The sequence below is a fragment of the Rattus rattus genome, chromosome 5 (assembly GCF_011064425.1).
Source record: "Rattus rattus isolate New Zealand chromosome 5, Rrattus_CSIRO_v1, whole genome shotgun sequence".
Classification (NCBI taxonomy): Eukaryota; Metazoa; Chordata; class Mammalia; order Rodentia; family Muridae; genus Rattus; species Rattus rattus.
The window spans coordinates 114,027,895-114,053,824 of record NC_046158.1 but is presented as its reverse complement, the minus strand read 5'-3'; the positions used below and the strand labels follow the sequence as shown (position 1 = coordinate 114,053,824).

Below are 25,930 nucleotides of genomic sequence, written 5' to 3'. Positions count from 1 at the left end.
TTTTTAAATTGCTGGCAATAGGTAAGTGTTCCTGTCAAAGACATGACAATTTTGTTAGGTAAGGCACAGTTTTAAAAACCAATTTAATTATTTTGTTTTAGCTTTTGAAACAGGTCTCACTAATTAGCCCAGAGTAGGCTCAAATGCTTGATTCTTTTCACTTGATCTCCTACAAGCTGGGATTATGAGCCTGCAGACCCAGACCTGTCCCAAGGAAGACACATGTTAATTATCCATAGTTGTCTAAAACAGTACACATATTTTGAATCAACGGTATTCAACAAGTGCATTTAATTTTATCCACCAAAAATGGAGCAAAGAAAACAACATGTTTTTAAAACTTTCCCAGATTTGGTTTCAACATTTAGATATCATAGGGACAGGGAAAGCAAGCATACATTCAGCTTGGTCATGCTTGGGAAACTGTATGGCACCTTCTTCTTCTTCTTCTTCTTTTTTTTTTATTAACTTGAATATTTCTTATATACATTTCGAGTGTTATTCCCTTTCCCGGTTTCCAGGCAAACATCCCTTCCCCCTCCCCCTTCCTTATGGGTGTTCCCCTCCCCACCCCCCCCCATTGCCGCCACCCTCCCCCAACAGTCTAGTTCACTGGGGGTTCAGTCTTAGCAGGACCCAGGGCTTCCCCTTCCACTGGTGCTCTTACTAGGATATTCATTGCTACCTATGAGGTCAGAGTCCAGGGTCAGTCCATGTATAGTCTTTAGGTAGTGGCTTAGTCCTGGAAGCTCTGGTTGCTTGGCATTGTTGTACATATGGGGTCTCGAACCCCTTCAAGCTCTTCCAGTTCTTTCTCTGATTCCTTCAACAGGGGTCCTATTCTCAGTTCAGTGGTTTGCTGCTGACATTCGCCTCTGTATTTGCTGTATTCTGGCTGTGTCTCTCAGGGGCGATCTACACTTCTGCACTTCTTTGCTTCATCCATCTTGTCTAATTGGGTGGCTGTATATATATGGGCCACATGTGGGGCAGGCTCTGAATGGGTGTTCCTTCAGTCTCTGTTTTAATCTTTGCCTCTCTCTTCCCTGCCAAGGGTATTCTTGTTCCCCTTTTAAAGAAGGAGTGAAGCATTCACATTTTGATCATCCGTCTTGAGTTTCATTTGTTCTAGGCATCTAGGGTAATTCAAGCATTTGGGCTAATAGCCACTTATCAATGAGTGCATACCATGTATGTCTTTCTGTGATTGGGTTAGCTCTGTATGGCACCTTCTTGTTAACTGCTCAAGTAGGAGGATCATCCTCCTCCCTAACTGCGTTTTTGCATGCCAAGTCTGTGGAGGAAAACCATCTGCTTAGCTATTAGGATAGCACATTCTGCTCTCAACCCTTGCTCCTGAAATCTCTAGATACCTGGGACAAAAATAACGAAATTGTTGGCCATTTTTCTACTTTACATGAGGAATGACCTCATTCTCAGCTGTTTGGTTGTGCTGACAGAGTCCTTAGCTCTGAGCAGTTGTTCACAATCAGCTGCACCAATTAAGGCAATCCTTCCCCAGCTAGGTAGTAAGAAATGCCCGGAGACTCGGAATGAGCCCCCGGGGAAGCACTCACATGCACAAATGAAATCATAATAATATCGGTAAAGAGGATACCTGTTGGGTTTTTTCTTTTTTTCTCTTTCTTTTTCCTAGAGCAGAAGAAACCTTAGGGGACCTGAACACCTGGTGACATGGTTTGCTCAAATTCATTTGCCAGTTTGTTCTCATTGCTGGAAGGGAATTAGGAGAGAGCGAAAGGTTTTTAAAGAATTCGGATGAAAAGCCATCTGTTCCCTGGGCTTTGTTCAATCTCAATTTAAGGATGGCTTTGGAGATTTCCTATTCCCTAATTAATTCCTCTAGATGAGCTTGTGGGGTTGGCTCAATTTATTTTTTGAGAGATGGAAAAAAAATACTTCCATCAATTAGTCCTTTGTTACGCTGCGACTGAGATGGAAATAGCCTTTTGCCAAATGCAGCAAAGAGCTGAGGGATGCTTGTGTTTGCTGTGGCCAGGTGTCCTGTGTCATTAGGCTGGGCTTTGATGTGAGTACCATTCTCAGGGTCTTTCAGATAATTGGTGAGAAAGCGTGTAACTGCGGAAATCTGAGTAATAGTTAGACTGAAGGATGGAGACAGGGAACCCAAAGCATTGGATAGCAGTTGTATTGGAAAGCGCATAATTCTAAGAGTTTTCTGTATTATAATGCGCAAGGCATGTTAACTGAAGGCTCCCCAGGCCAGGTTTTCTGGGCAATAGGCAGCCAGCTAGAGGGTTAAGTGGAAAGAAAGGAAGGGAAGCAAAGGAGCAGGAAAAGGGAAGAAAGGCATGAGAAGAGAGGAGGCGAGAAGGAAAGTCTATGCCTAGATGGGCTATAGGTTTAGCAAAGTAGGTACTTTACGAAGAAAAGTGAAACTGTACCTGCTTTAATGTTGTTCCTCTCAGATTACTGCACCAAACTCCTAGCTCATGACAATAGGCATCACCCAGAGAGAGTTACAAGGCTGTTTATGGCCCTCAGCACTACGTTAGGCTGAAAGGAATCCAATCTATATCTGCTCCATGGTATATAGGGAGATAGGGTTTTCAAGAAAAAGCACCTGAGTATTTAATTTTAGCATATTAACTAATGCATCTTCATTCTGGCGTTTGCCTTTCCACGGTGCCTGAGTAATTCTATCTCCAGAATTATGTCTTATTCTCAAGTCACACGTTACCTTTCTAAACCCATTTAAATGTTGAGGTTCAGAGCGGCAAGAAGGTTGGAGGCTATTAGACCGAGGAAGTGCAGCCAACATTGATGGGATGGGAAGATTTTGCTTTCCTGCACGAGTGAGGTATGTGAGGAGGAAAGGAAGGCAGGCAGGCAGTGGGGGAAGGTTAGAACTGGGCTCTTAAACTTGCAGCCTAAAGTTCCTTACTTTTATTTATTTATTTTTAGAACGGTTAAAGGATAGAAAACAGATGTAATTACCTCACTTTCTGTTTGACGTTTTGGGAAGACTGCCTGTCAGAATATCCCAACACAACGAAACACATTGATTAATTGGCATTGTAGCATGTGTGTGATGTGATGGAATGTGATGGTGTGGGGCGGGGGACGGGCATGTGTTATACGCAGGCATCTAGAATTTCTGTCTGCTCCATTGAGGTAATCACTGTTGCTTCTGGATGGGTGGGAGGTAGCAGTGTAAGCACTGAAAACCGGGTAGATGAGGGTCCAGGGGCTGAGTGCCTCGCTGGGATTATACAGATGTCTGCAAGGCAGAGGCAGAGACATTCAGAGAGGTTTCCAACATTTCCACATCTCCATTCACACAGGCACGTATATGTGCATGCACAGAATCCCATGACATATCACCACTAAAGAGAAGAACTGCTCATCACCTTCTCCATGGATGTGGAGTGTCAAAGGGCCTCTTAGACAGGTTGTGCCACATAATTGAAAGGGAAGGTGATGCTAAATAAGATAATTTGGTTAATAGTAAGGGGAAAGTCATTTAGCATGCTGCGTTGCTTTTACCTGCCTGCATGTAGCAAACGAGCATTTTGCTGCATACAGCAGGATCATCTCAAATACGGGTAAGCAAAGGAAACCATTTGAGAAGGTTTTTAAAAAAAGTTTTAAGGGAAAAGCTAAATTCGAAAATTTTATCTGGGCTCTAGTTAAGATAACAGAGTACCTAGAAGCAGGCTGAAGAGGGCAAAGGGGTACCACAGGGAAGCCCGTGTCAGGAAGGAAGAATGAATCCAAATCAAATATGCATAAACACCCCTGTGGAAGCCTATTACTTTGAGATAACTTCAACATTAAAAAAATAATTGCATTGGAACGTTGCTTTATCACTTAGTATCTTAGCTTGAAATTTGAGTTCCCTTTCATGCACACTGAATCTTACAGGCTGTCCCCCTGCTGTCTGTCTTCGTTGAATTCCCAGCCTCCTTGTTTCCTCTATTGCTGGTTCCATGAAGTCCAACTCTTCTATTGCATCTGTCTTCAGCTTCCTGCATGCTATTCCTTTTGCCTGGGATCCAGTTTGTTTCCTCTTGATAGACCAACAATTTCTTTTATCCATAGGTTCTTCCTAGCAACATTCAGACTCTGACAGAGGCCAACTCTCAGTGTATCCTCCCCTTTGGATGCCAGGGATGCAGTGGACAATCAGTTCAGGCAAGATTGAGGTTGAGAAAGAGCTTAGCTTCAAGCTGTGCTATTACCCAGTGTAGATGGCCTTAAGCATTGACCTTCAAAGCAGTGGGGTTTGCATAGACTACTGCAAAAGAAGGTTTCCTTTCAGACAGGCCAATCTTCAGGATGCAGTGATGGACAAGCTAATCATTACCTCTTAATTATTAATTCATCCATTCTTCAATCTTCTTCTGTTTTAAGATAGGGCTGCACTGAAACTTTATTTGGGATCTATTCAAAACAGTTAAACAAAACATTTAAAACTCCGTTTTGACAGATATTAAAATGACACATTCATTTTATTATCATTATTTTTACTGCTATAAGGTGGTTCATACCACACTGCTAAGGCATTGTAACAATGTTTAAGAGGTAAAGCATATTTTAAGTTACTAAGATGCTATTGTCTTTCCAGGCTCACCAGCCATGTCTCAGAAATGTCTGTACTTCTGGGTCTGACGTCTAACTGGATCTCACGACACCTAACTCTCGCTCTGCTGGCTTGTCAGTTTGTTAAGTTTGCCTGCATCCACAGTGTGCACTCTGAGCAACAGACTCATCTGTTCAACAATGTCTGCGTTCTTTCCACGCATAGTACTGTTTGGATCTACTCTTCTCTGGATGGAAACTGCACTGGTTTAAGAGAGCGCTCTGAATCCAGATTCTGCCACTGACTCGCTTGATGGCCATTAGCACATGGCCAGCTTCCTTGTTTGTAGCACAGTGTCTTCATTCGTGACTCTGATCTGAGCACGTAGGGTGGGCAGTGGTCTCTTATCTGTAGACAAAATAAGGTCATGTGTAAACATTTAGCCTGAATACTTAAAAGTTATACTTATGCCATCTCCTTCCGACTCTAATGCAAAATGTGCCTCTACAATCAGAAAGATTCCATTATGTCTTCATTTAGAGTGCTGATCACAAGAGTCTAGGCATTGTCCTGATTTATTCTTATTCCTGCCTGTGTTAATAACTCATTATAGTTTTGGTAAAAATTGTTAAATGTTGTTGTTGTTGTTGTTGTTGTTTTGTTTGTTTGCTTGCTTTTTCTCCCTTTACCCAGGTCACACTATTTATCAGAGACAAGGTTAAGCAAACAAAATTGAGAGTGAAATAATGAAAGGCTGTGTGTGTCAGTGTAGAAGCGAAAGAGAATGGGCATCATGGTATTAAGAAGATGGTATGCATTTGCCAGGGAAACTTGACGACATAGGTGGTAGATATTGATGAGCTTTATTTGGGATGATTGTTAATCCCAATCTTCTGGAGATTCAGGAATTCTCAGGATCCGAGTAAACACTTTGTGCTAAATGGCACTGGTCTCCTTAGGTCGAATAAAACATCTAGGACCCAATTTAATAAGGGGAAACTAAAGCAACAGGCAGTAAACTGGTTGTTTTGGAGCTTGGATTCAAAAAGTGCAAACCACTAGATTTTTAAACATTTCTTAATATTAAAAGCAAAAATCATGATGTGTTCTCTAAAATTTGGAGCCAAAGTTACCTTCCATAAAAGGAGAGTGAAAGATGAAAAGGGGTTCTCTCCATATCTATGGCTAGAGAGCCCCTTCTTCTTGATTGGGAGGGGTGGGGATCAAGTCTTTACCCTGTCTGTATGAGTCAGCCCCAAGGACCAGTGACAAACACAGGGGACATGTGAACAAGGCAATGGTGCTGGACCTCTGACATCTGGTACCGCTCAAGGAAAACCCCAGGTATTATTAGCCCTCTCTACCAACATTGATTTAGACTTTGTGATTTCTGTACAGAGTTTTTGCTATATCAGTCTTTGCTGGAACATTAACTTCTTAATACAGAAAGGGAGCTTTTCTCAGAGAAGAGGATTGGCAATTTCAATCTCAAGATAAGACAAAGAGGAGGTCCTTAAGAACCTGGAGCTCTAAAATCCTCAAATTCAACGGAGAAGGATGTTTTCAGTCCTGTGTATTTTTCTGTGGATGTTATGGTAACTTAAAAAGAACTTCAGAATATGTGGTGATATCATCAAGTGAACATTCTGGAAAGCCTTACATTAAAACCCGTCCAATGATCTTGGGTTATCATTAGTGACTGAGGCACAGCTACATCTGTTTGGAATGTTTTCATTTGCTACCCTATACAATCCACATTTCAGTTTATGTTTTAATACCAATGAACTGATAGAATCAGGAAAATCCAGATTTTTTTCTCTAAGTATCTGGCATCAGGACAATGTTAGATATGTCCTTGTGGTAAGGGATTAAAATATTACTGGCTTTGTTTTGAAACTGTGACACAGAATGTGCTTTTGGAATCTTTCTGAGGTGGTTTGGACCCTCTGCTCGGCTGGTAACCACAGTGTCTACACTAACCCTCATTACAGTTTGGGAATTTCCAAAGTGACTATTAACAAGGAACCATGGTTTATGTAAGATTGTCTGTTTCAGTTTGCAGCTCTCTTAGAAGCAGGTGAGCAGACTGTCTTTAATCAGAGGGTGGGAAAGTCTTCACACTTCACTTATAGCTCAAAGGACAGAGCTTCCACAAATTTAATGTGCTCATAGATTGCAGAATCTTTCTGCATAACTTGCTGAAAATATGAGTTTAGACTGAGGCATCACTGAGTGTGGCTACTGGTCGTCCACAGGACGTGGGCTGCATTGTGACTAGATGAGACAGTATTCCTTCAGGGCGCTCAGAATTGATGAGTCTGATGTATCCTACCAAACCAGTGTAGTGATGTCAAGCAATGATTTTCTCAGCTGTGACAAACTTGCCTAAATTTATGTATTGTGAAAATGCCTATGTAGGTGATTTTTTTTCTGGGACATTTATGATTTGCCTGTGGAGTTTTATTGTTGTTTCTCTGTTACTCAACTTCCTGAGGAAGTCTTGAACATTTGAGTCCTTTAGCTGCTTGCTGCCCTGCTTCTTTTTTTTTTTTTTTCTTTCTTTTTTTTTCCGGAGCTGGGGACCGAACCCAGGGCCTTGCGCTTGCTAGGCAAGCGCTCTACCACTGAGCTAAATCCCCAACCCCACTGCTCTGGCTTCTTAACACACAGTCCTGCTTCAGACTTATGTCTGAACTGGACAAATTATAGAATCACTTGAAGATTAGAGTCCTTATGAGGCACTGTCTGGATTAGCCTGGCCACTGGGAATACCTGTGTGGATGGTCTCCATTGTGTTAGTTATGTAGGAAGACTGAATCTGAAAGTCAGGGCCACTACTCCTTCTATTTGGGCAATAGGCCCTGTAAAAGTAGAAAGAGCAAGCAGGCCTCTGTGCACTGTCTTCCAGCCATGACTAACTCCCTCAAGTTCCTGATATTGTGACTTCTCAATATGATGAACTGGAATCTGGAACTAAGAACTAAAATAAACCCTTTCTCCACTAAGCTGTTTTTGTCAGGATACTTTGTCTCAATGACAGCGAGTTAACTAAGGTACATGCCAGGACACCAGACACAGACTTCCTGATATTCTACCTCATAAAGAACAGTCATTCAGCTGCAGGTTGTTTTATTAAAGACTTTTTAAAAAAGGAACCCACATTCAAAGGTCATGGGCATTTGATTTTCTTATTGTTCATTATCTGGGCTTTTGTGGTCATATGTTAATTATACAGGAGTTTTACTCTGTTCAAAACTGTATGTTCACATCTGTATGCAGCATCCTTTATCTTCTTCACTCTCCAGGAACCTTTCTTATCCTTCCTCTTGTTTATCCTCTTTATCATTTCCCCTCCCTATGAGCCTCCCTTGCCCTTCCATATACCTGCTCCCAGTTAAATTCATGTATGTGGGAAAACATGCCCTACTTGGCTTTGCGAGCCTGGCTTGGCATGAAGTGGAAGGAGCTGGAGATCATCATGTCAAGTAAAAGACAGACTTAGTAAGTGCAATTGTCATTTTGAAGAGAAAATAAAGTAGAAACTAACAAAGGAAAGAATTAAAGAAAGTCTAAGGGACTGAAGTGGCTTCATTTCATTTCATTTACAGCATGGAGGTTGTAGAAACTGGGTAGAAAAATTTTAGATTAGGAGGCGGGAGATGTTGGTTAGGAAAAATGGTAAGGCCAGGTGTTGTTACTCATGCATTGCACTAGAGAGGCTGAGGCAGGAGAATTACCATGAGTTCAAAACTAGCTTAAGCTACCTAATGGAACTCTATCTCTAAAAATTAGCAAGAAGAATGAAGTGACATGCCTTGCCCTGAGGAGGTGCGGTTTCAGAGAGCTAACTGTGGAATGAGGTCTGAGTAGCTCTGTCATAAACACAGTCATTTGGAAATGATTTCTTTAATTGAAAACTGAATTTACAACGGTTATTTCCAACAGTTGAGACCTGTCAAATGTTCCCGAGTTTAAAAGAATCTCTAAATGCCAGCCATCCCCTTGCCCAGTTCACTGGGCAGTAGCAGTGTTCAGATCTAGTTTTCCTCAGTGTATACTTGAGTGAAAAGCTGCTTCCCTCAAAGTGGGCTGCTGCATTTCTGTGTGGCTGTTAATCAGAAGACAAATGGGAACTCACCAGGGCCTTCTGTTTGCGCATAAAATAAAAGCCTTGTGGTCACCAGTGCTTTTGCGCTAACCAAAATTGAAACCCAATGGGATAGAGAGCACTGGACTGGAGACTGAGCAGCATTTATGATAAACTTGTATGAAGGCCTCTCTTAATTTCATTTTGATTTTCTATTTCCTTTGAGCAAAAGTGAGCATGCTTCGGATTTTTTTTTCTTTTTTGTTCACTCATCAAACACTTTCCCCTTTTCTATGACTCCAACTTTTAGTTGAGCAACAGAAGAGTTGAATCATAAAAGAGGAGTCCAAAAAAACTTTTATTTGTTTGAAGGAAATTCTTTCCATCTGTCCCTGTTCCTTCCTTTGCTAATTTGGGTCATGTGCTTGGCTTTAGTCATCCATCCCAGGCAGAGAATGTCCAGGGTCCTCCCCACTGGCCACAGCAAGGTCTGGAGGTCTACAAGTCGTAACTGAAGACCAGCAGACTAACCACATCCTACAGAAACAGTAATAGCAGCTTTGGGCTGAGAGGTTCCGCTGGAATTTGAGGCTAAGAACATAAAATAAGCCAAAACCTCAAAGGTCTGCAAGGCAGGGCGTAGCTTGATTGAAGGGGAAAGAAAAGAGGTGAGGAGAACAAGCAAGAACCAGTTGCCAGAGGACGCAAGGGAACCCTGTTTGAAAAGAAGCAGTTGGTCATTGAGCACCCAGCATCATATTAAGAATGGAAGTTGGTCTGGAGCACAGACTGCTACTCCTGAAGATAAAGTCGTATGCACGGTTTAAAAAATATATCCTCAAAGGAGGAGCTGCATTTCACCTATATGACCTCTCGCTTTATGTGTGGGGGAAACTTAGGGCTTCCCTTATATAATCTATGTTGTCATTATAGAAAGTAGCAAGTGCTTGGTTTTTCTGCTGTTTCCCTACAGAACTTGGAAACATTACTCACGCTACTCCATTGTGAGACTCAGGTACACCCTGAAGTCTAGCGTAGGGTTATTTCTGGTTTAGATTCTTAATCCACGCAGCCTTGCTTAAACCTTTTTTTACTATTTCATTTATGTTGATTTTCTATTTGCCTAAATGGGTTTGTTTTTAAAGAAGACACACATTCTTTTCTCTGGAGGCTGGCTACCTGTGACATTCTATTGACTTTGTACAGCATTGCGACTGTTTCAAATCATTAAAGAACAGCAAAAAGGCAGGTGTTCTACGAAACCCACAGAGATGCAAAATTCACTCTTTTTCAAGCCGAGTTTATAAAAGACGATAGAGACTAAGCTTGCTTTCTATCAGGCTTACTCAGAGAGACTTGAACCCTTTCCAAGTCTGACCACCGAAACCAGAGTGCCGCAGTTACATGGAGCTATTTCAGTCTGTGATACGCTCATCTTTCATTGATCCCAACTCAGGCCCAGCTTTCCATTGAAAAGGTATCCTCTCAAACTTTTAGGTCCATCCCATCTGAGGATTGTACACTCGAGGATGGAGAGAAGACGCAGCTACCACAGTCTCTGAAAATATGATGTAGGTTTTGTGGTTTTGCAGCGAAGAGTGCTTTGGAAGACTTGGTTACACAAAAGTAAAATGCCAGATTCAAACTCCCCCAACTATGTTTTCTACCACTTGAAGGTAATTTCAATGAAGCATTAATGGTAGATAGAAAGAGTAGGGACAAACCCAAACCTTTTGTTTCTCTTTTATTGTAGATATTAAGCTATCTTCAAGTAACTACTCCTCTAGGTAAAACTATACTATTTAAAAAAGAAGAACTGGCATTTATGAAACAGTCATTATTTAATATGACTGCAGTTATGTTCTAGTTTCCTGTAATATATTTTGGTCTTTTGTGAATGTGACAGATAGTTGGACAAGATTACAGCAACTACACACAGGTGTTGTTCCTGTCTCTGAATAACCATATTTCTTTGACACTCTGTCACTATGATGCAGGCTTTCTGGTTAGGATTGTTTTGTTTTTCCTTAAAGATTCTGTCTGTCTGTCTGTCTGTCCGTCCATCTGTCCGTCCATCTATCCATCCATCTATCCATCTATCTATCTATCTATCTATCTATCTATCTATCTATCTATCTATCTATCTATCTATCGTCTATCTATCTATCTATCTATCTATCTATCTACCTATCATCTATCGTCTGTCTATCTATCTATCTATCTATCTATCTATCTATCTATCTATCTATCGTCTATCAATCTGAATGTATGTCTTTTTATAAATGTGAGCATGTGTGTGCGCATGCTTGTACCTTTTCATACAGAGGCCCAAAGAGAGCACTGGATCCCTGAGAGCTAGAGTGGTAAGAGTTTCAAAAATGCCTGCTTGTGACTTGGGTGCTGAGATCTGAGTTATGATTGCATAGCAAACGTTTTTAAATGGTGAGACCCGTCTCCAGTACCAGTTTATTATCAGTCTCCTGGTTGTCCTGTTGCCCTATGATACACCTTTCAACTCTTTTTTTGAACAAGTGGGCAATACTGCTTTTCTTCTGGCAAGGTTCTTAGATGTGGCTCAAGATTATTTTCCTCTTTCGAAAAGAGGGAAAAGTCACTAAATATTGGATGATACGTTATTAGATACAGAGTAGTTTGCATTTCAAACCTTTGAGGTGAAATTGAGAATGTCTTTGCAGCATGAGATTGCTCTGCTCACTTCCGGAAGTCCACTAGCAAACAGTATGGTGAGAAGGTGAGGGACTGTACACCTCCCAAGAAGCGCAGAGAAAGTTATAATGACTTCCATTCTTAGGAGAAGGTTATTTGAGCCACTCCTCTTTCTACTTTCTATAGGTATTTCTACTTTAATGTTTATATCTTATTTAAAATTTAAATTTTATTTTTATATTCCAATCTTTGTATTGTTTACTTATTACATAAACTTGGACTCCAGGAGAATATTGGATAGTTGTGATCTCTTGGTTTTAATGGAGATACCTTCACAAATTGTATTATTAAATATATTTGTCAAAATTTTTAATTTAATTAATTGTAATTATTACTACTATTTTTCATACAATATATTTTGGTTATATTCCTTCCTTCCCTTTTTCCAACTCTCCTCAGACTCTTCCCCCATTTCTATCCAATTAACTTTGTATTTTTTCCTTCTTGCAATGTTCAAGATGACAAGAAAAAAGACAGCGTTTATGAAGTTAAAAAACAATTTAAAACAATATTGTTTTCATTTGAAATATATCATTTTGTAAAATATAAAGTGTAAAATATCAAAAAATATGATTTTGTAAAATAAAAATATATATGACATGTAATTGTGTTAATACAGTTATAATGTCCTTGCAAAGGTAGGGTCCATGCAATTTCAAAATATTCTTTAAGACTCAGGGTTTCTTTAAATTTGTTAGAGCTAGCACACAGGTTCAAGAGCACATGTCTTTTCCACCTTGCCTGCTGAGTAAATAGTAGTGTATTGTAGTCCTGGCTCTAATTGACTTGCCATATAATTGCTAAATCTTAAATTTTTGATAGATGGAGGCCATATGTATAAAATGAAAGGATTCATCCACAAATCTTCCCATCTTGGTCTCCTGAATAGTTCTTGTAGAATTAATCCTGCTTTTATGTTCTTTGCTGTTTATCTGTCAGGAAGGCATTACTCCCCATGCAAATGAAGGACTGAGACCCAGTGGGATGATTGTTGAATAAAGCCCACTTGACAACAGCTTCTGTCAAGCAAGATGTGTCTTTGAGTGATGGAGAAGTTTGAAGGATACCCCTGTGTGTGCACTTGAGTTGAATGAAGCATTGTCTCAGGGGTACATCATGGCCATTGGTTCTCAAGAATTAATGAATAAACACAACACAGTGACTTCAGACAGCAGGATTGGAGAACCTTTCCACTGAAATTCATCATATTTTTTCCATATGATTTTTCAAAAAAAATTCATGTACTATATTTTTATCACATTCTTCCCTCCACCCAATTCCTCCAGATCTTCTCTCTATTCCCTACCCACCCAACACTCACCTCTGTTATTTTTCTTTTGTAATTTTTTAGATGACAAGAAAAAAAGGAAACCAATATGAGGGAAATCTGAAAGAACCATTCATCTGTTTAAGTTAATGTAGGAAATGAATTTATTTATTCTATTTGATTCCCAACAAAAAAGAAAGGAAAAATAATCCCTCCCATTGATCACCAAGAATCCCATGAAAATTCTGAAGTACTTTTAAATAGTAGTTGGTGTCCCCACTTCATCTACTGAACAGGAACTCAAGGTTCTGAATTTACAAAGCATTCAATGTTTCCCTTTCATAGTGAAGGCAAGGTCACCACTTGTCATGGCTTGAATCCTGAAATGAGTGTTCAGCAGTCATAATTCCCAAGTGCAATGTCAGAATGCAGTAGGTACCTCACAGACACTCTTACAGAGGGTTGTTTAAGACCTGTTTCTGAAGTCTGATTCGTTTAAATTCCCTATCCTTTACCATCTATGGAACCCATTTTATGAAATTTCTGACTACTATTTTGCTTTCCATTCTTAAATTTTTGCTAAATAATAAATATAATCCACCTAGCATAGTGCTGAGACAAGAAGATCCTTGATATTTATTGTTCACTTCTTATATTTCCTAATACTTGAACTTTAGAAAAATCTTTTTTCTGTGTATTTCCTTTGGAAAAAATGCATGGTAAATAATGTTTGCTCTAAAAATTAAAGTCATACAAAAGGGGAGAATGGACAACTAAATCTGACAACCAAACACACCTTTACATAAAATTTATTTTGGCACCATGTATTTGGTTTATGTTAATGTTTTAACTTTTTGTTTAAAGAAACAAGTTGTTCTTTTTCTAATAAAATGGCCATATTTTGATGAAAATTGAACCTGAAAAAAATAGGAAAGTGTTGGGATATATATATATATATATGTGAGAAAATTTTAGAATTTTATGAAATGATTAAAAAATGTACTAGGTGTCTCCTGGTGGTGGTATGTGGCAAAGTTGGTCCATAACAGCAGTGACATGCCATGACTCTACTCTCTGCTAACCAAGCACTGTGTGCAGACTGTGCACTCCCCTTCCCTCTTCCTGCCTAAAATATCATGACAGGTGAGTTCTCATTGGTATGGCTTTACTAGTGATCTCACTCAAAGATATTTTTATATCTAAAAAGACATTTCCAAAATATTTGAGATACCCATTTGGCAACTATATTAGTAGAGAGATCTTTGGTCCTAGCTGGATGTCAGGTTCTAAGGTAAAGTCTCTGTAAGCCAGGGAAAATGCTATGCCTGAAATCATCTTCGGAGAATTTCATTTGTGTTCACAGAGGAAGGTCTGTGTGGCATGCTGTGGGATGTGAGACTGTACATGTGATCCTGTAAGAATTCTCAGGTAAGAATCTGGAGTTCTGGTGGGGTATGGTGGTACTCACGTTCAAGCCCAGCACTTGAGAGCACATGCAGGTGGATCTCTGTATGTTTGAGGCTAGCCTGGTCTACAGAAGCAGTTCCAGGACAGCCAGGGCTGCATAGATATAAAAGCTTATACCTAAAAACCAACAGCAACAACAAAACAAACAAACAAAAGCAAACGTACCAACACAAAACCAAACCAAAACCAAATCCAAAACCAAATAACAGAATTCAGAGTTCTGTTTTGTTTGATTAACACACATGTAGTGATTTGTGGCACTCTTGATTTCAAATTTCACATTTCTATTTGTAAGCATCAGAACACTAAGACCACTGTTTTCCTTCCTTTCCCATAATTTTTGAAATAGGGGAAGCATGCAGACTATCTCTACTTTACACCATAGGAGATAAAGTTATACCAGAATGCTTCTCCCTCTATACTACACACTTCCTGTGACTCAAACTAACACAGACGTGTTTCCATGTATAAAATATTGCTATGCTCCCCAGAAAACTGACCAGGATGTAGACCAAAGCCTGAGTTCTGAACAGAGATTAAATATTTGATGGTTGCCAGTTTGTCTGGGAGTACAGATGGTGAGGTAAGAAGGGCGCTTACTCACCTAAGGTGCAGTATTAACTTAGCTAGGGACTGGGGAGGTACAACTTGGTCCCATTTACTGCTGTGTCCTGAGCCTATTCTTGCTGAATATTTAAGTCATACTGTAATGTTCGCTGAGTTTTGATGAAATAATGGAGTCAGAGACCACATCTCTTTTCTACTTTTCTGTCACACTTTTTTCCCCTCTGAAGCAACCATTATAATAAATTTATGTATTTTCTAGTCTGTCTTTTAATATTTTTGATTCATAATATATTCATAAATATTGTTATTGCCTTCTTTTAAAATTTCCATATATTTTGTTTTGTGACTATAATTTTCAACAATAAATTTGCTTTTGAAACTCAAGTTGATGCATATATAGTGCATGTATCTATCTATCTAAGTATCTATCTATCTATCTATCTAAGTATCTATATAAGTATCTATCTATCTAAGTCTCTATCTATCTATCTATCTATCTATCTATCTAAGTATCTATCTATCTAAGTATCTATCTATCTAAGTATCTATCTATCTAAGTATCTATCTATCTAAGTATCTATCTATCTATCTATCTATCTATCTATCTATCTATCTATCTATCTATCTATCGCCCTTGAGCTTGCATGGACCTGAGGAATTCTGGAATGAGCCTGGGAGTCTACTGAAAAAAAACTGGACATTCCTTCCATTTAAATATTATATAAGTATATAAATATGTTATTAATTTTTCATTATAAAAATTGTCAAACTGCCTATATTTTCATTTTACTTCTGAAATTACGTAGAATTTAAATTACTTTTCTTTCTTAGACTGTAAAGCAGCTAATCTTTTCTAGAAATAGAATAAAATATGGCATAGTTAGAAAATTATGTTTTCAAGTGAAAGTGTAGGAAATGTGCTTTAAGAACTTGGATTCAACTTTTAGAACTGCAAACGTGGGCGTGGGAGAATTACTGGGCAGTTCACAGTTCCACAGTGCTGAGTGATGGAGCCAAAAATCATGTCTCTGTTTGAGAATGTGCTATGTCCAATGATGTGCAAATATAAGCATTTCAATTATTTTCTCCTAAGTCAATGCAACCACGTGAATAGTACATTTTGTTAATAATTTTCACTTCCAAAAGTTGCTGTTTCAGTAAAATGAACAAAGAAATTCTCTCCAAATTTCTCAAACAATTGATATTTCAAAAACTAATTTTAAAATAATTTCTGTTTGTGTTACAAATCCCAGTTAACATCTTTTGACACAATGGCTTCCTTCGTGTCAATCTGTGCTTACAATATGTTCCTTCCATTCCTTTCTCAACTTTAGCCTTAAATATTTGGCTTTATTTTACCCTTTTGCTAGCATATTATCTAAGAAAAAGGTAAACATCTGTCTCTGGAATTATCTTTTATTTATATAAAGTACAAAATGTTTCATACACATGTTCAGTAAGATATAAAATGAATTAAAACTACAAGTACCAAGGTAATAGCTTAAGCACTTGGGTAGAAATTGACAGATAATCTTAGAGTCCATAATTCAACCTGTCAGTTAAATATGTAGTATCTATAGGGTTAGAGTAGCAGAGAAAGTCTTCATATATTATATTTTTTTTGGAAATTAAAGATCTCTTTTTATTTTTCTCAGGTATTATTTTGCCATAAAAATAAATTACATAAATATGAAGACAAACCTTTTCCCTTCTTTCTTTTCTTCTACCTCTCCCTCCCTTTCCTTGCCTCTTCTGTTCTTCTTTCTCCCTTTCTTAATTAGCCTTTTCCTCCTCCTCCTCCTCCTCCTCCTCCTCCTCCTCCTCCTCTTCCTCCTCCTCCTCCTCTTCCTCCTCCTCCTCCTTTTTTTCTGAAGACATGGTCTCTCTGATCTGTATGGAACCACAATTTTTCCAAAAGGCGAGTGATCCTGAGCTTCTAAAAGTGCCAGATATAGGAGGAAGTTAGGGTTTTTTCCTTTTATGAGATTTCTGTGTGAAAGAAGATGTGGAAAAAGAGGAAATGTTTAAATTTCCCTTCCATGGTTTTATGCCAATAGAATACGTCCTGAAAGCGATGGTAACAAAGGCTGGCAATGCTTCTCTAGGACAGAATGACTCTGCTTCCTTTTCCACAGGCAGGAGGCTGAGAAGATGCCTCATTAATTCTAACCGTATAGGAGTTACATATGAGTATTTCATGATGGGTTTAATGTTGGCCTGGATCTTACTTTCCTCCCTTAAAACTGCATTGCCTTAAACTCTGGGATCATAGACATGCCTCTAAATATTCCCAATAAGTGATTTTATTCTAAGAAAATATAACTGTATACAATTGTTCACTTATGTACCTATGTGCTCCTTTTTTGAAAGGGTGGGTTTGATAGTCTGTTTCCCAAATTCTACACCATAAAACTAAGGTTTGTTAAATGCCTTAAGATTTGAATCAGAGTTCCCTGGAAAAAATTATTTTCTAATCCACTAAATATTTTATTGTCATAAAATTACATAATTATATATATATATATATATGTACACACACACACACACACACACACACACACACACACACACACACGGAGAAGAGAGAGGGAGAAGAGAGTGCATAGATGCGAAAATGTTGATGGTCTCCATTTGACAGTAGAGTGTAATTCCCGAGGATATTACGATTTACCATAATGAACTGCATTGGGACAATGTTTGTACGCTATAAAAATAATTGGGCTGTAGATGGTGGCAATCGTTTGTCCTGCCATTGTACAAACGCACTTGGGCTATATCACCTGTGGGTAAAACACAAGCTGCTAGTAGGCAACTGGGTGGGTTTGTGTTTCAGAAAAAAATCTGTTGTTGATATGCATCTATTACTTGATTAGTATAAAATAATACTTAAATATCACTGTTTATGCTATTTAGGGCTATTAAGGTTTATTATTTCTAATCATTTTGATAAGCATTAAATAATTGTAGGTGGTGGTTTAAAGTTAATTGTGAAGAACTTTCTCCCTATGCCTAACAACTTGAATGGAATGTTTATTGTATAAACTTATTTTCGTAATTTCTTATTGGATTGCATTTGTTTTATATGTACCTGTTAATTCTGCAAGGGAATGATATGTCTTGTATGCTTGCAATATTTTAGAGACCGTCTTTACAACCCAGACCATGACCCATATATATATATGAATGCCCTTGGCAGTTAAAATAAGGTTCCTATTCTTTTCTTGGGAGGCATGGCCAGTTGGTTCACACTGGTTGTGACCAGTCATAAGAGTCAGCCTGATTTTCTGAACACTTGCTTATAAAAGTCATTAATATTTGAAGATTAGTTAATTTCCTTTAATTATGTCCTTTCATTATTTTCTTGTTATTATGTCAATTTCTGCTTTATACATGCTCTGATTGAACTAAACATTAACGATTATGAATATCCCATATAATGTGTAATAATACTCTGTAGGATGATGTCATTATGCAGCAAGGCGGGTCCAGGATATGGCATAACCAATCATTGGATGAGAAGGAAGGGTAGGCAGGGAAAAAGTCAAGGAAGGAGGGAGGGGGAAGAGGAGGAGCAGGTGGACTGGGTCGATTTCGTCTTGTCTAGAAGGGCGGTTTAAATCTTTATTAATTGGCTCTGAATTTGTTGTGTGGATGCCTCGTGGATTGGGAATTTAACATGTAAATCTAATTGCTAAACTACAAGTTTCTGGAACTTTGGTTTACCGGGCTGACGAGGACAGTGGGTGAAAGAAACAACTGAGATGCAGTTGGAGCACGCAGATCTGGTTCTGTTGCTCTGGAGGAGAACGTTGGTGTGTGTGTGTGTGTGTGTGTGTGTGTGTGTGTGTGTGTGTGTGTGTGTGTGTGTGTGTGTGCGGGGTACAAGGCATGGTGGTACCGCCTAGGGAACCTGGGAGAGGGTGACTAAAAGGGAGACAGACAGCTGGGAGAGGGCGGCTTCGTGGTAGAGTAGCAGCCAGAGTGGATCCGCTTAGTGCAAACTGATACAAAACGTTCCTTTTTAACCTTACTGCAACGATACTCCCTGTCCTAAAGTACATTTTATGTTAATGTTAAAAAATACCCGGATATATGACTGAAGTCATTGCTATTAAATGACATGACATGTATATTCTCTGTAGATTTTCAATATACATACTGCCCTACAACCATATGATTAGTGTTTTTCCAGTATATTTATAATCCTTTAAATGTATTTCCTCTTTTTAAATGCCTGTATTGTGTAAAGCAGTTGAAAATGTAGTTTGAAGACCGCTATTTAAGGAAGGGTCAGGTTATCTGTATTCACCATAATAATTCACCCTGATTCAGCTCAAATCGATTGCCTGGCCTATGACACGTAAGTCTCCACCCATGCTTCCCTTTCCTTTTGTCTCCACCTAGCTGTGCTTTAGCTTCATGATCATTTTGAGTTTTTTTTTTGTTTATTTGTTTGTTTGTTTGTTTGGAGGGTATGTATATTTGGTTTTTACTTGCTGTATATCTGGCATCATGTCCTAGAGTGCACAGTACATTTCTTTACTCACAGTACTTCCACAAATAGTTTCACACCACCTCACAGTAATGGTACCATGGGAGATAGTAGACCAGCATTTCCCCACTGTTCTTCCTGTGTGAGGCATCAAACATTGTGTCTCTCCACTTACTGTAAGCTCTCTCATGGGTTGTTACTACTTTCCATTTTCAGGAATCTCTTCTCTGACTTCCAGAGAGTAAAATATTTAGGCTGCACAATCTTAGTTACAACCATTAAGAAACATATAGAAGAACAATTTATTAAAAAAAAAAAAGCAGGCTGTGAGATTGAGAATAGAGTTGGGAGTATGGGATGGAACATGGGATAGGTCAGAAAGTAAGAAATGGAAGGGTGAAATTATTCTCTTGTAAATTCATGACCTTTTTTTTTTCTATTAAATTTTATTACATATGTATGTATGTATCTAGGTATATATTTGTAAATAAATAAATATACCCTGCTTTGTTTGTTGCAATTTTTTCTTGCTCTTTGTATAACGTTGGGGCCGTACGGGCTTTCCCTGTCTACTGTAACATCTGCATTGCTAATTTTCTTGCTTATGCTTATGTATTCCTGTTGGTGAGACTGTATGGGTGTAGCTTCAGACAGTCCCAGGAGACACAACCTCACAGCTAACACCCTGAACTTCTGACTCTTACAATCTTAGAGAAATAGGCCACCGTTATCTGACCCTGCTTTAAGGCCAATAACACTATTTTTTTTTTGCTGTTATTTAATTATTATAAGGCAAGGTGGGGTAAGGTGCTAGAAAATGACTCAGTGATTAAGAACATGCTGTTCTTCCAGAGAGCTGCAGATCATAGCCCAGTGCCTATATCACGTGACTCATCTGGTACACAAGCTTTAGGGGATGACACACATACACACACACGCGCGCGTGTGCACACACACACACACACACACACACACAAACACACTCGATATATAACCAGTTTTTAAAAATTAACAGAAGCACAGCAGCCGTCCTGTTTTTAAACAGTTTTCTTGTTCCATACTTGCTTTTTGTGGACTCGTGTTCATATCCTTCCCCTGTATGCTGATGTAGCCTCACTGTAGGTCAATACTCTCTGCCCTTAATAAACTTACCACAATTCAGCTGGATAAGATTCCCATGGTCAGCCTCCCTAAGTGTGTTCTCATGCACAGAATTAAAACTTCTTGCTCGTTATTTAGTAAGCATTGGGAAAGTTCAACTCTGTGTTTAGAAATGAGCTTTAGGAAACCCCCATTTTGATTTAACTCTGTGTAGCTGTTGCTGCTGCCTCTGCTGCCTCTGCTGCTTCTTCTTCTTCTTCTTCTTCTTCTTCTTCTTCTTCTTCTTCTTCTTCTTCTTCTTCTTCTTCTTCTTCTTCTTCTTCTTCTTCTTCTTTCTTCTTCTTTTCTTCTTCTTCTTCTTTTCTTCTTCCTCCTCCTCTTCCTCCTCCTTCTTTTCCTTCTTCCTTCTTCCTCTTCTTCCTCCTCTTCCTTCTCCTCCTCCTCGTCCTTCTCCTCCTCCTCATCCTTCTCCTCCTCCTCGTCCTTCTCCTCCTCCTTCTCCTCCTCCTCCTCCTTCTCCTCCTCCTTCTTCAAAGAGGAAGTTTATTGGTCTTTAAATGGCTCAACTTACAAATAAATGAACCAGGTAGTGATATCAGCCTAAGATATGTCATGGTTTTTGTCAATTGGTTTCATAGCACCTCATACCCAGGAGAGGGAAGATCTCAAAGCAAATTGCAATGTTAGTGGTTAGGACCCTGGTTCAACAAGACTGCAATGAGGGCACACATCCATGCTGGGCCTACTGGCTGGGGTTACACAGGGAACTCTAATTTTGCACATGACCAAATCTGTAAAAATATTAAATCAAGCCCTTCAAGGACAAATGTTTATAGTCTGAATATAGTATCTAGACAGTAGAGTTCCTGAATGTCTATCTCTGGTAACTTAATGTACACACTTTTTTCCTGGAATGCTTGACTGTCTTGTTGACCTTATGAAATTTGGACTGTGCAACAAGATAAACTGTTTAGTCATGTGTCTTAGCCCCACAGAGGAAAAGAAAAATCTAATAGTGGTTTACTTCCCCTTGAAATTGTGCTCCTAACAGCATGCTTGAATTCTTTCAACAAAGTAGTCGAACATGTATGGCTCAGACTGACCAGATGTCAGGCTGTGATGTTTCTGTGTAACTTCTTGATTCATGAAAAAATCAAGCCCATCTCCCTCGATCCCTAAATACCTAAATATAATTGCTATCTTCATATCTCAAGGAATTTCCTGTGTACCTCAGTTCATTTCATTTGTTTCTTGTCTAGAAGCCTTTCATTCATGTGCATGTTATCATTGATAGGACAAGTTTAGACCCAGATACTTTAAAAATTAATTCCTAATTGATCTGAATTTTCTATAATTTTTCCAGTTAAATTTAGGTTAACTAAAAAATAACTTGATAGCTGTGTCATAATTTCTTATGTTTCTATTTTTCAAGTGTTTGGTATAGATTTATAAAATGGTGATAATGTTTTTGTCTTAGAAAAGAATTTGAAATATTGGCCCAAGAATATTTATTAAATCTCCATATTTGTCTGAAGTTCAAACACATAAGGATGGAGAATATAAGTGCATTTCCATATATACTGTGCTCTATCTAAAGACTCATCCTCATGCTACAAGGGGGTGCAAATCTCTACAAACAAATAGTTATTTATCAAAAAATGTGGTTTTCTTGAGGATGGATTAATTTTTACCAAATTCTTTTCTCTTCTTTTTGCTTATAAAAGGATTTACCAAAGTATTTCTCTTCACTGTTCCTTGTGAATAAGTTTCTTTTGAGGTCTGCATTGGCTCAATATGAGCATCACACACTTGCTTTTCCTACTCACTGAATGTTGTGTTGGTTGATCCTACTCCCAGTTTGCTTCGTGACCTATAAAATGGCCATTTAAAGCCTTCTGGCCCAACTTCTTGCAGCTCAGATGATATTTCCTGTGGCTGCTTCTTGCCTTGGTTAGCCCAGATCATGTGTCCAACATCAGAAGTATACAACGTGTGGTTTAACCACAGAACAGACTTCTAGGACAAAATCATAAATAAAGATGCTTTATATAAGAATACTAAAATATGTACACAATCTGTGAATTAAAAAATTTGCCAAAGGAGAAAATAAGAGGGAAATGTATGGTTTTCTTTTCCGACTTCTGTATTGGAATAAACTCAACATTGAGGTTATTCAGTCACAAAATAGATTTTTTAAAAAAGTACTAGTTATAATTGGTTTGGATTTTGGTACACTCTGAGATTGGAACCCCAATGTTTCAGGGTTTTGTTTGCTATATAACAACAAAAAGATTCTTTAAACATTTGAATGAAGGAATTTTACTGTCATCCTGTGGTGATCTTTCACCCTTGTGCATGCTTTGTTATCTGTCTGGCCTTTTACTTGATAAGGAGAATATCAAATGTCAGTTGTAATAATTCCTGGTATATCTCATTAAGGATAAATATACTTACCAACTGAGGGCTAGTATCCAAAATTTATAAGGAACTCAAGATATTAGACAGCAGCAATCCAAATAACGCAATTAAAAAAATGGAGTAAAGAACTAAACAGAGAATTCTCAACCGAGGAATCTCAAATAGCCAAGAAACACTTAACGAAATGTTCAAAGTCCTTAGTTATCAGGAAAGTGCAAAACAAATTAACCCTGAGATTCCACCTCACAACCACTAGAATCGCTAAGGTCAAAAACTCAATTGATAGCACATGCTGGCAAGAATGAGGAACAAGGGAACATACCTCCATTGGTTCTGGGAGTGCCAATTTGTACAACCACTTTGGAAATCAATTTGGTGGTTTTTTCATAAAACTGGGAAGAGTTCCACCTCAAGAGCCCTCCTGGACATATATTCAAAAGATACCCACTATACCATAGAGACATTTGCTCAACTATGATCATAGCAGCTTCATTTACAATACCCAGAAACTGGAAACAACCTAGATGTCCCTCAATTGAAGAATGGATAAAGAAAATCTGACACATCTACACAATGGAATACTATTCAGCTATTAATACAAGGACATCACTAAATGTACAGGCAAACCGCAAGTTGGATCCAGGAAATATCATGTTGACTGAGGTAATTCAGAGCCCAAAAGACATGTACGGTATGTATGTACTCCCTTATAAGTGGATATTAGCCATAAAGGGTAGGACAACCATGCTACAATCCACAGACTCAAAGGGTAATAAGGAAGTACCATGGGAGGATTCGTGAATCTCACTCAGAAGGGGAAACTAAATAATCATTGGAGGTGAGTGGACAGAGGGAACTGGGTAGGAGAGGAAACGAGGAGGGCAATGGAGATAGGGATCAGGTGATGAGAAAGAGAAAGGCTGGAGAGGGCTTGAAGTGAGAATGGAAATGGAGGACATCTTTGGCAACTAGCTGAAGGCCTGGGACAGGAGAGGATATAAGGAGTCTATATGGGTGGCCCTAGCTGAGGTTTCTACCACAGAAAAATATAGAGACCAAAGTGGTTACCTCTTATTTCGAGGCAGGATTTCCAGTTTAGGGGGGCATCAAATAGCTTTCTTCTCCCCAATTAAACAAACTGATGCCTGCCTCTCAGAACATGAGTGTTTTCCCGTGGCACTCACTACCTGAAATCTCATCACCACAGATATTCATGCCTCAGTTCCCCTTTCAGGCCGCCAGATAGTCTTTGCTGGAGATCACACTGTTATGGGTGGGGAAGCAGAGTGGGAACAACATGTCGGAATCTAACTGCAGAAACGGTGGAGAATGTCTTTCTGAATAGGAAAGAAGTGGAAGTGTGGTTGGTGACATCTCATTATATTCTATCAGGTACCACTTTTTCAAATCCAAGAGAACCCCCTAAAACAAAAAATGCATATTTATGTGTGTGTTTTCACCTTAATCTTACTTTTGAAAAACAACTCCTTAACATTCTTTCTTCTATACTTCCCCTTGCCAACGAATTGTTGGTCTTTTAATAATTTCATCATTGACTTCTATAAGTATGAAATAAGTACATGAATAGAAAACCACATATATATCTAAATACATACATATTTCTTTCTTATATTCTTCTCTTTTTCTTTCTTTCTTTTTTTTTTTTTCGGAGCTGAGGACCGAACCCAGGGCCTTGCGTTTGCTAGGCAAGCGCTCTATCACTGAGCTAAATCCCTACCCTCTTATATTCTTCTAATAGGTACACTATATGGTTCTTTAGAAATAGCCTAACCCATATTTAGTATTTTACTATTGATAAACAATTACATAAATTTAATAACTAGTAGCTTTAAATAAATTGTTTTGCCCAGTTAATTAATAATATCCACTACTGAAGTACTTCCCATTAATACTTTTTTATATTATATCCCATTAATACATTTTTATATTATAAAGTAGCGTATATTTTCTAGAAATTAAACAAAATCTGATACTAGGAATATTTTTTAGGGAGGTAGAATTTAGTGTATATAGCTAATCTCATCTAACCACCCCCTCCTTCTTCTCTCTCTCTCTCTCTCTCTCTCTCTCTCTCTCTCTTTCTCTCTCTCTCTCTCTCTTAAAGATGTAGACATTTTGGTAACTCCATTTAATATTTTAAGAATATCAGAACACCATTTTTAACACTACAATATGTTCTAAAATGTTCTGTCTTGTTCTTTTTATGCTCAACAGATTTACTCTGAAAATAGAATTGGGTGTATTATCTCATCTCAGTGCCCCTCAGTAAGTGTTTCAGAGATGCTGGTGAATGGTTGGCCCTTCACTTTAGTTCATGTGTTACTTAGTTCAGCTTAGGTTTTTGTTAACTTCCTTATTTTCTAGCTTTATGCTGTTCTGATATGCATTTACTGCTTAGGCCTGGTGCTATGGCAAGTTCTAGGTGTGCCATTGCTGTCCTGTTCTATTTTATGCGCTCGCCATACATCTTATCTCTTACCTATCCCTTTATACACACAAAAACATTCACCCCAAATCCACTTTGTGCTTTTCTCAGTTCTAGGGACATGGAAGTAGTTGAGGTTCTCAGGAAGGTCCATTCTCATAGCTGAAGTGAGACACTACAGAACAAACTGAGTATACAGCAACATATCCCTAAGAAATCAAGTGGTGGGAAGAATCTGTCAGCAGGCAGAAGTGGGACATATTTGTAACCTCAAGGAAGTGTCAGTGGAAAGGTGTGGCTTGAAGAAAGAATGCAGAAATTTATGTCAGAGGGAGCATGGGACCAGAGGAATTAAAGAAGCCTTCATATGCCTTCAAAGGAATTTGTTATGACCATACTTTAACATTTATTTATTGAATTTTGAAATGAAAATGTCAAAACAAAACAAAAGAGGATATTGAGGAATGAAAGGCAATGATGAAATTATATAATTACAATTGCAATAATAAAATCACTACCTGCTAATGGAGCTATACACTAATGAGACAGAGACCAACCGAGAGAGACAGAGACAGAACAAGACCAGGAGAGAGAACAAGAGAGAAAGAGAGACATACAGAGAGACAGAGAGAGACACCCACAGAGAAAAATAGATAGGCACACAGAGAGATACACAGAGAAAGAGACAGACATAGAGAGAAACTCGAAGGAAGCGCGTCCTCCCCTCAGTACTGTGGACTCAACAATATTCTAAAATCTCCAAAACTCATAATGAGGCTTAAGGACACGCAGTT

The 25,930-nt window shown here is 38.5% G+C and overlaps 1 pseudogene; it reads left to right on the top strand.

Moving 5' to 3' along the window:
* LOC116901009 overlaps positions 1-25,930 on the top strand; it is a 106,378-nt pseudogene that overhangs the window by 48,375 nt on the left and 32,073 nt on the right.